The sequence below is a fragment of the Amyelois transitella genome, chromosome 17, assembly GCF_032362555.1.
Source record: "Amyelois transitella isolate CPQ chromosome 17, ilAmyTran1.1, whole genome shotgun sequence".
Classification (NCBI taxonomy): Eukaryota; Metazoa; Arthropoda; class Insecta; order Lepidoptera; family Pyralidae; genus Amyelois; species Amyelois transitella.
The window spans coordinates 2,299,888-2,312,475 of record NC_083520.1 but is presented as its reverse complement, the minus strand read 5'-3'; the positions used below and the strand labels follow the sequence as shown (position 1 = coordinate 2,312,475).

The 12,588-nt window shown below is 37.0% G+C and overlaps 2 protein-coding genes across 3 annotated transcripts in view; both read left to right on the top strand.

Annotated features, from left to right (window-relative positions):
* Positions 1–12,588, top strand: part of LOC106143412 (atypical protein kinase C) — a 219,639-nt gene that overhangs the window by 68,026 nt on the left and 139,025 nt on the right. The window lies entirely within an intron of this gene.
* LOC132902709 (uncharacterized) overlaps positions 10,811–12,588 on the top strand; it is a 102,970-nt gene continuing 101,192 nt past the window's right edge. The window contains exon 1 of the mRNA XM_060948787.1: positions 10,811–10,875. The gene's annotated coding sequence lies outside the window, so the exon portion shown is untranslated. The remainder of the gene's footprint in view (positions 10,876–12,588) is intronic.

Below are 12,588 nucleotides of genomic sequence, written 5' to 3'. Positions count from 1 at the left end.
TCGTTTGGCGGGCCGAGATAATCGTTTTTTAGATTAAGCTCTTATTCAGGTCCGTACATAACTCGTATGATTTTTAGGTTATTTTTTGAACATTGATTTTATTAAATGAAAGTTAATATAATCCCCAAGAATAAAAACTCAACAGTATTATCTTTCACTATTGTATGACAGCAGCTCCGTCCACATAGAACGAAAAATCCCGATAACTGTCGTTCCCGCGGGAAATTCGGGAAACCTTAACGTAGGGCACCGCAGGACCCCTTAAGTAACCTACCTGCCTGCCAAATTTTGGTCCTAGTGATTTGGGCAGTGCGTTGTCTGTCAGTCAGTCACTATTTTATATATGTATTTAAATATGTTTTCAGTTTGTATATGTTCAGTCTTTTCAAGAATTTTGGCTCTGTCTACCCCGCAAGGGATATAGACGTGACCATATGTATGTATGTACATATGTACTTTTATTTGATGGAGATTGTAATTTTAAATGAATATTGTGCATACATAACATTTAAAGTACCTACGTACCTGTGCAAAGATATCGCTTGTTACTAAAATATTTCCATTGAACATTATTTCAAAATCAACTCTATCACCACTGCGCAAGGTTCGCAATCACATTAAAGGTTTAATGAAGAAGTTTTAATGAGCGCCCCCGGCACCGTTAATTGCAACCGATGCCGATGTTTTTACTCGAGCACCTGAACAAAAAATGTCTGTGTTATGTTTTCATCATAAACCACTTGGGTTATTTTAACTCTTGATTCGTTACAGTGATGGGCAAAGACAGTTTGATGTTTTTGTTTAATGATACGGCAAGATATACAGCCTTGGCCAAAAGTATTAGGCACCCCCAACTTTTATTAAAATAATGAAGTAAAACAACTTTTATTTTCTATATTTATTTATTTCTTAAAAATTAGGTTAATATAAACAAGAAAAGCTTAAAATCTAGTAGGTCCACCTTTAGATTTTATTACTGCACTGATTCGAGCCGGCATGCTGCATACTAACTTTGTACACTCATTCCTAGAAATACTGTTCCATTCTTAAACTAATGCATTTTTAATGCACTTTTTGATGAAATACTATGCTCCTTGATCCTCTGCTTTAAAATACCCCAAAGATGCTCAATTGGGTTGAGGTCTGGAGACTGCATCGGCCAATCCAGCACCTCAATATTATTTTCAACAAACCAACGCATCACAATCCCTGACTTATGACACGGTGCGTTGTCTTGCTGAAAAATGACGCCGTCTAGGTTGGTGTCACCGTAAATGCTTATTAGCGATGGTATTAGAGGAGTTTTGAGTACTTGGATGTACTTTTCACTGTTCATACGACCTTCACAAACAAACATTTCACCAACGCCATCGGCAGCCATGCAGCCCCAGATCATAATGCTACCTCTGCCGTGCTTGCCAGTAGGTACAACGCAATCTACATGGTATTCTGCGTCCATACGTCGCCTCACAAAGGTCACACCCGGTGTCCCAAAAACCTGGTTGAGGAAAAAACAATACCTATTAGGAAATTGATTATAATTTGTAATATTAGAGTGGAACTAAAAAGGAAACGTTCTTAATTATAAGAAAACTACTAGAATTGACTCACCTTAAAGTTAGATTCATCAGACCACACCACATTAGCCCAATCTTCCTCTGTGAAATGTTGGTACTGTAAAGCTATTCTACTTAGGCGCTTTTTTTAATTAGTTTCTGACAGCCTAGGCTTCTTCCTGGCTTTGCACCCTTTTAGGCCTGCTTCCCCGAGTCTTCTTGTGTCGGTTCGCGAACTTATTGACTTTCCAGCTTCATCTGACAAGGCAGCAGCAAGCGCGGATGAAGTTTTCTTCCTATTTTTCAGTGACTCTCGAACCAATTTTCTATCTTTGCGATCCGTAGTCACACGTTTTCGGTCTGCTCGTGGTTTGTCGTCGTGGGTACCGGTCTCAGTAAACCGTTTGATGGCCGACTATACAGCGCAACGCGAACATTTCACCAACTTGGCGATTTCTTTCTGGGATCGCCCTTGTTCGTGTAAAAGTTAAATTTTCACTCGATTTTCAATAGTACAGTAATACCCCGGACTTACGCGGTAGGTGGGTCCGAGCGGTTGCCGTGTAAGTCGAATTCGCGTAAGTCGGGGTTCAACGTTGCATATAAATACATATAAAGTTTGTTTAATCGGGACCAGAGTGTAAAGAAAACAATAATTTAGAAGAAAAATGTTAAATATAGTGTAGGATAATAAAAAAAACATTGTTATGAATAAAATAAGCAAAACCAAAGTTATTTTGATGACGAAGGCTTCATATATTCTAACGAGTTAAATTTTTCTTCTTTTCACGTACCTAAGTACCTAAGTACCTACGTAGGTAAGTATAATTTCCTCGTAGCATACCAGTATTTTTTTTATTCCTCGTTTTTTGTAGAAACGCGTTCTTCATTACAATCAATTTTTTCTTAACTTTGTAACCCCTTTTCAATTGAATTGAGTCCTTCTGTTAAGTTTGCAATTGTCATTTGATTTACCGATTCAACTGTGTCTAGCGAATCAGTTTATTCAATGTCTTGCTCTAAATTTGATTGCTTGGCGATATCAACAACTTCTTTTATTATGCTATCCATTTGTTCAGGATCTGAAATGGTGTCTCCTTGGGTTTCAGAGATGAAAAAAAATGGACACAGGTTTTTCCAGACACCACTGAGAGTTTTTTGTGAAACCTCCAAGATTGTCCAATATGTAATTCTTACAACATCTAAAACATTGAATTGCTTCCTAAAATCTAACAGAAAGCTTTTTGTTCTGTCTTAAAGTTTCATGTAGATGTGCAAATGACCGCCTTGTGTAGTAAGTTTTAAATGTTTTAATGACTCCCTGGTTCATTTCCTAGACATAATTAGAGATTATAAGTAAAACGCACTTGCCTGTAAAACAATAGCACGCGGAACACGTTTAAACCTGTCCCAAATTGAACACTGAGTGGGCGGAGCGAGAGCCGATGTGCGCGGCAAACAAAATGAAAAACCGCGTATCTCCGAATTCGCGTAAAACGGGGTAGTGTAAGTCGGGGTATTACTGTAATTTTACTTTTTTTGGGCATTTTAGAATTAATATGATGTCAATTTGTCGCTCAAAAAAAATTACAGCTCGTTTACTAGTTGAAGTCTAGAACACAACTGGTCATATAATCACTGATAAGATTACAAAAAACTGAAATCTTTTGTTTTCGGTGACCAGGGTTTTTCATGACCTCAAAATATGCCACCTACTGTGCCAGGTAACGTTTTATGACCCTGACAATACATTAAAGATAAGTATTTATTCATTGTTTTAATAGTAAACATGCATTGTGTATTTTTAAGGGGTGCCTAAAACTTTTGGCCAAGGCTGTATATCTACATAGTGGCATGCGTAGGTACTGTCGCTTTGTAAACGTCACGCCCCGTATAGATTTTTATTTTTTTAAAGTTAATTTATAATCCCAATCAAGGAAAAAAGATAATTGTAGTAGATAGATAGATAAAACTCTTAATTGCAATTATAATGAGAATGATATAACGTTATGAGGAAAAAGTATAATCTTAACATACATACATATTATCACATCTATATATTTTGCGGAGTAGACAGTACCAACAGTCTTGAAAAGACTGATAGGTCACGTTCAGCTGTCAGGTTTCTAGCCCATCGCATAAAAGAAGAATCTATAAATTGAAAAGCCTATCCCTTAGCCGCTTTTTACGACATCCACAGAAGCACGGGAAAATGATGGAGTGGTCCTATTCTTTTTCAATTCTATCTAAACCTTTGTGAGTATTGCATTTGTAAACACCAGAAATAAAACAGAACTATAAAATTTTACTTAGAATGTATTAAGAACCTCTCAATTACTTCTTCAAGATATTAGTACCGTAGAATGCTATTAACGAATTTAATAACTAACATCTATTGATTATGTCTGCATCTTTATTGGACACGTATGAAGTCTTAAAAGTTGGAATTACAAAGAAAGAACACCATTTATTCACGGCAACTTTATCGTTTTAAGCACAAAAGAAAGCTGTTCAAATGATCTGTTTAAGGCTTAAATTCCATTATGTGGCAAGAGATTAAATAATAATAAGAGATTGATATTTATTTGTGCCGTGTGATTCCCGGCACCAATACAAAAAAGAATAGGACCACTCCATCTCTTTCCCATGGATGTCGTAAAAGGCGACTAAGGGATAGGCTTACAAACTGGGGATTATTTTTTAGGCGTTGAGTTAGCAACCTGTCACTATTTGAATCTCAATTCTATCATTAAGCTAAATAGCTGAACGTGGTCATTCAGTATTTTCAAGACTGTTGGCTCTGTCTACCCCGCAAGGGATATAGACGTGACCATATGTATGTATGTATGTAGGATGGTTTTTTCATTGTCCTTCCGAAGTCTCGGTTGCATCTCTCTGCAGAGGAGCTCAAGGTCCGTCTATGACTGTGATCTTGGACTAGGTAAGGCAAGTTTTTACTCGAAGCGAACAAATGTTCAATGTTTTTTTAAAGGAACAAAACAACAATACAATGTTTTTTCAAAGGAACCTTACCCTTTTTAGATCATACTTACACATTCAGCTGCCTGAATATGTCTGTATTTTCTCACTAATTCCTTCAGCGTGAGAATTAGGCTTAAAGCGTATTAACTCACAAACACAAATTTCAACCTATATCAGGTAATGCTGCACGTGATCTTCTAGTTTTCGTGATTTTTAGCTCTGCGTACTCCGTAATTAATAAGATGTTGATATATGTGAAATTTAATGGTGCACTTTGTAATTAACAAAATTAATTTAGTGGAAAACAATCCTAATAGAAACTACTAAAACAGTTCTCTCATAGCGTAGCAGTTCGTAGACGCTACGCCGTAGCACGTAGACCGCTACGAGTATTCGTAGCACGTCTACGAACGCTTAGAGCGAACGATCCGTTGGAGTCGGGAATAGATTCCGTTTAATATTTATTTATGATTCAATAAACTATTGAGTACATTATTAATGTTAAAGTATGTAGTGTTTACTAGCTTTCAACCGCGGCTTCGCTCGATTATGTTTTTACATAACACTTCCTTTTTCATCAATTCATGTTATATTTAATGAATAATTCTTCATAGCACAATATAACAATACATATACATATGGTCACGTCTATGACCCTTGCGGGGTAGACAGAGCCAACAGTCTTGAAAAGGCTGAAAGGCCACATTCAGCTATTGGGCTTAATGATAGAATTGAGAGTCAAATAGTGACAGGTTGCTAGCCCATCGCCTAAAAGAAGAATCCCAAGCCTGTAAGCCCTATCCCTTAGTAGCCTTTTGCGACATCCATGGGAAAGAGATGGAGTGGTTCTATTCTTTTTTTCAATGGTGCCGGGAACCACACGGCAGTATAACAATACATTTGTAAGAAATATTAAGTTTTAATAGTGCGACTGACTTAAAGCGATTTCTCCCAGACATTAGGAAAGTAAGGCAGAGAACGCATCTTTGTACTTGCAACGATCATTGCATTCCTCTCGTATACTTTTCATGCTAACTAATCTCGTTCGGGTACTTTTGACGTGAACTGAAAGATGGAAGGCAAATGCCTAATCCAATATTAAATTCAGAAAAAAAAAATTCGCAACGACGTCCCAGCATACCCTTTCAATATTTCATTCAACCTAGGGATGTTATATATTTCGACCAATAATATACATATGTATATCCCTCATATGGTGTAGGCAGAGCCAATAAATACTTAATGTAACAATATCATACATACATAAATCACGTCTATATCCCTTGCGGGGTAGACAGAGCCAACAGTCTGGAAAAGACTGATATGCTACGTTCAGCCGTTTGGCTTGATGCTAGCCTATCGCCTAAAAGAAGAGCCTAGCCTATCCCTTAGTCGCCTTGTACGACATCCATGGGAAAGAGATGGAGCGGTCCTGTTCTTTTTTGTTTTATTGGTGCCGGGAACCACACGGCATAACAATATCAATCCATTAAAATTCACACTTCACCCCGAGGCTGCAACAAATGACTGAATATCAGAAATATTGTGTTCAGTTATTAATTTGCACTGTCTGCGTGAAAATTGTTTCAAATTAATTCGACTGATTATCATTTTAATGAAAGCCGAAAGCGATTGAGCAGGATTGTGTGTTTGTTTATGTCTATGTTGATATTAAAGACCATAAGAGTAAAACATACAATATGTATAATATATATATATATACACTATCTATCTATATTATTTATTATTATTTGATATATATATATATACATATATATATATATCTTCTCTATCTACTATTACTCTCAGTATCGGCTCATAAACTTGGGATTCCTCTTGTAGGCGATGGTCTAGCAACCAGTCATACTATTTGAATCTCAATTCCATCATTAAACCGTACAGCTGAACGTGGCTTTTCAGTCTTTTCACGATTGTCGGCTCTGTCTACCCCGCAAAGGATATAGGTGTGATAATATGTCACTCATCCATGTTAATATTAAAAAGAAGCTTTTTTATAAGTATTGAAGTCAGTTACATCATTAAGCCATACAGCTGAACGTGGTCTACAAAATCGACCAATAATATTTCTGAGTTATCATTATTTTTAACTTTTACACATTATTATTGAAACTTTTACGGTGAAGAAAAACATAGTAAGGAAACCTGCACATTCAGACAGTTGGATGTGTAACCATGATTCAATACGGGTTAGATTCCCCTGTAAAGTTTTCGGAGGTCTAACCATATCACCCAAGTTAGGTTTTACTCAAGTCTTCCGAAATCTATTTCCAGGATAATGATCAATAAACACATCTTGGGTTTCTCTCCAGACTGGGAGTAACGTCAGATGGTAGGAGAAGTATCGAGTGATTAATTCCTTAACTAAACCGTTAATTTTAAACAATGAAGATTTATTGTTAACTCAATTGTAACAAGACTATTCTGACGAGACGAGGGTCGGACGGACTCAGTTGTATAACTGTACAGGTGAAATGATGTGGTTCCATTGACCCCTATCAATAGACGTGTAAATGTCTAATAAATTATTGTCTTAAAACACAATTCAGTTTATTGAATCGATAGTAACTGTTTTGTAGAAGGAAGAGGTTGACGGATATAGTTATCAAAGTTATAGTTATACAATTGTAACAATGATTCAATATGGATTTGCTAAGATTGCGAAGTTCCTGACTTACCCTATTAAGGATCGTTGTCACTGGCGCACCTTGGGTTCCCTTATAGTAAGTCGACGAGAAATATTTATCAATTAATAGCTGAAAACAGATAATGATTATGACAAAAAATCAAATAGATAGGAGTCCGCTAAGGAAGATTACAAAAATTATTACTGAGCAAAACCACTATCAGTACATCGTGTAAAATTGTTAATTTTAATGAAAGTTAAATCTAAGTATAAGATAATTATTAAACGGTTTTATTTAGCTCACCCCGTTTGTTTTATTTATTCTTGGGTCAAATTTAGTAATTCAAATTTCACCCTCTTCCTGTCAACCGATTAATCTGAAATTTTGTATACACTTTGGATTTTGGTGACAATATAATTATGTTTATTCATTATCATTCTAAATTCAAGATGGCCGCCGTTACAAAATGGCGGATAATTTAGGTTTCATTAATCCCATCAATATGGGTATCAAATGAAAGGGCTCAACAAGCAGAATACAATATACTATAAAAAATTGAAATCCAAGATGGCGGCCTCTACAAAATGGCGGATAACTTAGGTTTCATCAATCCCATCAACATGGGTATCAAATGAAAGGTCTCAACAAGTAGAATACAATTTACTATTCAAAATTAAAATCTAAGCAGTGGGATAAAATGTAGCCTATGTTACTCCTGAAGGTTAAGTCTATCCCTGTGCCAAATTTCATTCAAATCGGTCCAGTAGTTTTTGAGTTTATTCGTTACAAAAACAAATAAAAATAGGTAAAAAAACTTTTTAAGTTAAACGGTTTTATGTTAAACATACATTGCAATGTTTAATATAAATGTACTAAAAACCACAAAATAAAAAATAGGTAAAAAACTTTTTAAGTTAAACGGTTTTATGTTAAACATACATTGCAATGTTTAATATAAATGTACTAAAAACCAAAAAATAATAAAATAGATACAGTCGTGGGAATTATAAACATATGCATAGACTAGACTAAAATAAAACCGTGGGGCACGTCAATTGTCTACAATCGTTGATTAAAATGTTTGTTTTGTAATGTTACACTATAATTAGGCAGTTGTTCAACCGACAACGATGGACGTGTGATAAGTAGGGCTAGAATGTGGAAACAAGTTAGCAAGCTCGATTAAGCGAGTTTAGGGTTTCATAATGTTGAGCGAGTAGTACTTTTATCATAAGTTTTGTCGATTAAAGACAAACTACGAGCAGTGAAACGATTCCTCGCTAGCCAGCAAAATAGTAAGTAATTTGCGCACCGTCTGCGGGCCAACTGCCTAACGACGAATTAAACGATTCTTCTATCGCACATTAAGTCTATAATTTGTAGACAATTGACGTGCCCCACGGTTTTATTTTAGTCTAGTCTATGCATATGTTTATAATTCCCACGACTGTATCTATTTTATTATTATTTTTTTTGTCGTTAGTTCATACATACATATAATCACGTCTTTATTCCTTACTGGGTAGAAAGAGTCAACAGTCTAACACAGACTGAGAGGCCACGTTCAGATGTATCAGCTTAATGATAGAATTGAGATTTTGTAAGCCCACCAAGCCTTGGCGACAAGAAGAATCCCAAGTTTATTAGCCTTTCCTCTAGTCCCTTTTACAACATCTATGTGAAATATATAATAAGTTAAGTTAGAAAAATATCGTTATCGGTGCTTCTAGACCACATGAGGAATCTACATGCCAATTTTCAATCTTCAAACAGCGGTTTGAGTTATCCACTCCACCAGTCCCATGTATCTCAATATCCTACAGTTCAATATATGAAGTGTTCATATTTTAATCAATGGCTTCAATTTTAGGTTGTTATTGATAGTAAAGAGAGAACCAACCTTATTAAATTCAGCTAATTATCTAATATCATGATATATTAATAAGATCCGTTGCGTCCAGACTGAACCTTTTGTGACGCGCTGACATGGGTTTAAGTCACAAATAAGATAAATTATAGAAGTGACACTTTGATTTAGAGTTGCATAGTGATAATTATTGTATATTTTTTTCGCATTCATTTTCTTTTCAGTCTTCTTTCTATTTCTTTGATCTTTGACGATGATGATTCTGGATTGAGTTAATCGGTTTTTTTACACGCAACGACTCGTTTGACCTCAAATCTTACCCATTTGAGATCAAGCTACTCTAGATGAATGTGGCGTTTCCCTTTTACGACATCCATGGGAAATAGTTACAGTGGCCTTATTTCAAAGTGCTGGAAACCAAAGGTCACCAATCACACGCCAATTTCACTAAAATTCTTATCAGAAGCTATGTCCAATGTGCTAAATTTTTCAGTAAAACGTCCTCTTTTTGCTTAGATTAAAACGCCCTGGGCTACTCTCCAGGTAGAAAGTAACCGGAGCAACAGTCAGGAAGATGAAAATTACCAGTTTTATCGATAACTTAGTGTCATTTCGATTTTAGTTCCACCTCTATACTCTCTATGTTTTGCGATCAAAACTGTGTTAATTTTAAACTGTGTAATCCCGGCATCCTCGGCAGATGATATTAATTTTTGTTGTTGTTTGATGCTTAGAAGTTTCGCTAGGCTGTCGGCCCGCAATTATCCGATGGACTTTTTACAGCTGCGCTTAACGCGAGTTTTAATTGGAATTCTGAGTGCTTGTTTTCAGAACAATAGAAGGCAAATAATAGCTCGTTGTTTCTAGAGACATATTTAACTACCGGGTAGATGTACACATATTCCTTTTATCTTCATTTTAATTTTATTTCGAATCAAGCCAGTTTCGTAAGGTCCTTTCATTCAGCGTGAATGAGTTTTATTTATAGACAAGTGTACCCAATTATATTTTCAACTATCGCGTGCGTATCGCTGCTTGAATCTGAAGTTAACACAAGCTCTCGACTCGGAAAACTTTTTTCGCCCCAGCAATACACACGTAATAGAGGATAGCGTCGAATCAATTGTGTAACGACAGCGATCGCTGTGAACAAACTTACCGCAACCAATTTCCAGACGAACGTCCCGGCACCAAATCCAATAGGAAACGTCATAATCATATGATAGGCGCGGCGCATTGCGCCCACCTGTCGGCGCGCGTGCGTCCCGCGTGACGTCACCGCGCCCGAGCGGCCCCGAGCGCCGCCGGGGACGCACGAGCGGAACCCGCGGCCCGCCGCACGGGATTGATCCGGCAAACCTTCACACACATAATCGAATGAAACAATTTATATTTATGAAGAAAATGTTAAGTTGGACTTAAGAAATTTATCAGGAGACGAACATAACCGAAAAATAATAAAAAAAAAACCGTTTAAAAAGGTACATGGAACACTGAAAATCAAATACAGCAGCGGAAAGCCATCTCGCAGCGTGTCTCGCCACAGCTCCTTATCTATTTCTTAATCCAAGATAAATATTACATCAATCGGGGGAGGAGACGTGTTAAGGGCGCAGGCGCGACCGCCGGCAGCCCAGTCCCGCTCCGGCAGCGCAGCCCGCCGCACGTCGCTCCCGCGGGCGATAACCTGGCGGCGACTCGCTCGCTGCCTTAACGCCGACCCCCGTAAATACGCGAATACACCTCCAAACGACAGTACACACCAGCACCAGCATCGCGCCACCGTCTCCTACTAACACCTATAACCACGTGCTCGCCCCGTTGCGTAAGACGAAAGCGAAAACTCGCCGAAAGCGAACCTCTTCTCCTTTGACACGCAAGAAAAACAAACGTTCTTTGATATCGATCACACCGTGTTTATCATTGCCATGGCGTGCTGATGCCGCTGTGCGCCATGTGCTACGCCCGAAGTAAATAGTGTGTCGGAGCCAGCACCGGCGAGGTTAGAACTGGCTTTCTTTTTTAATGGGGTAATCCGGACCGCGCCCGCGGTCTTTTAACCCTGTAGTACGCAAGTGCTAGTTGACCTTAAAACCCGGCCCGAGAGGAAACTTATCTGACGATACCTTGTTTGTTTATGAAACTGCAAAAAAACTGTTACGGTCTGAAAGCGGCAATATTGCTCGGCTAAGCGTGAACTTGGTTTATTTAGGAGCGCCCTTATATCCATCCGAAATGGCTTATGTATGTAATCTTTCCATTAATATTCACATTGAGTCGTAATTCAGTGCCTGCGGCTTATAATTTATATAATTTTGGGAGCACACACGCACACTCTATATCGTTAATATGAAAGTTTACGTGCATAATTTGTTAATGTATCCATGTTTCGGTTTGATTTTGATCAAAGCGTAATAAATTGACTCCAATTATATAAAAGTTTGTTTTTGGAGATATTTAATAATCCTTTTTTGACGACATTATGCAAAATTTAAATTTCAAAACCGAGTAAGTAATTAATTAAGTATTGCTCTAACATAATGACGTTCTAATCTTTTAAAATCATAAATCAAACATCCAATAATAGTCCTACAAGCAAAGTTCGGGTCGCTTAAAGCAAAAAAAAAATTGGAAAAGTTTGTCAAAGGTTTCCTTCTTGTTTGAACGCGTTGTTTATGTTAATACCTTAAAAACAAACAGTAATTATTTAAAAAAGCCTTCCCGAACGATTCTCACTTAAAACTTCATTTCGTCGTATTTATTTTCGAAGCGGCCGCTTAACTTTTTTAATCGCCTCTAATGACTTCTTACCCTAATTAATGACACTTGACTGTTAGGACGAGAGCATTCCGGAGTATTTTAGATTAATAAACTTGAGATTTTTTTGGTAGGCGATGGGTAATCGCCCGTCGTCTATAATATCATCCATAGACGTTAATTCGCCTAATAAGCCATATGGAAGTGACCGGATCTGCAAACTAGGGTACTTGGAATCGGTCGGCAAATTACCCAATATGGGCTTCGGTCACGAAGCTTGCTACTTTCGTATAATTTTAAGGTGTTTAGACTAGTTGTTGCCCGCGACTTCGCCCGCCTTCTACCATTATAAATTTTATCTTGTGTAATTCCAATATCTAAGTTATTACTGCAAAGTTAAATGAAAATCCGTTTAGAATTATTTTTGTGAAATAGTAACAAGTACAAACACATCCACACATCGTTCTCGATGGCTCTGGTTGTATATTGTTTTTGGTGCGATGAAAATGTAAAAAAAAAATCATAATTTTTTTATTTATGTAGTGAAAAGAATTCTTTTTTTATTGTTTCAAAATATATATCCATTTGAATTTGCATACCATAGCCTCAGCATTTCCTAATATCTTTTTTATAATTTTACTTCTTCAGAAGTCACCCGACTTCTGCTTTCATAGTTTTTCGTTTATAACAACTCCCACACCCGGAGAAAGCAAGTAAAGTATTATATTTTCTTACAATACTCAAACTTTTTCCGCCAACATAAAAGTTAACGAATTATAAT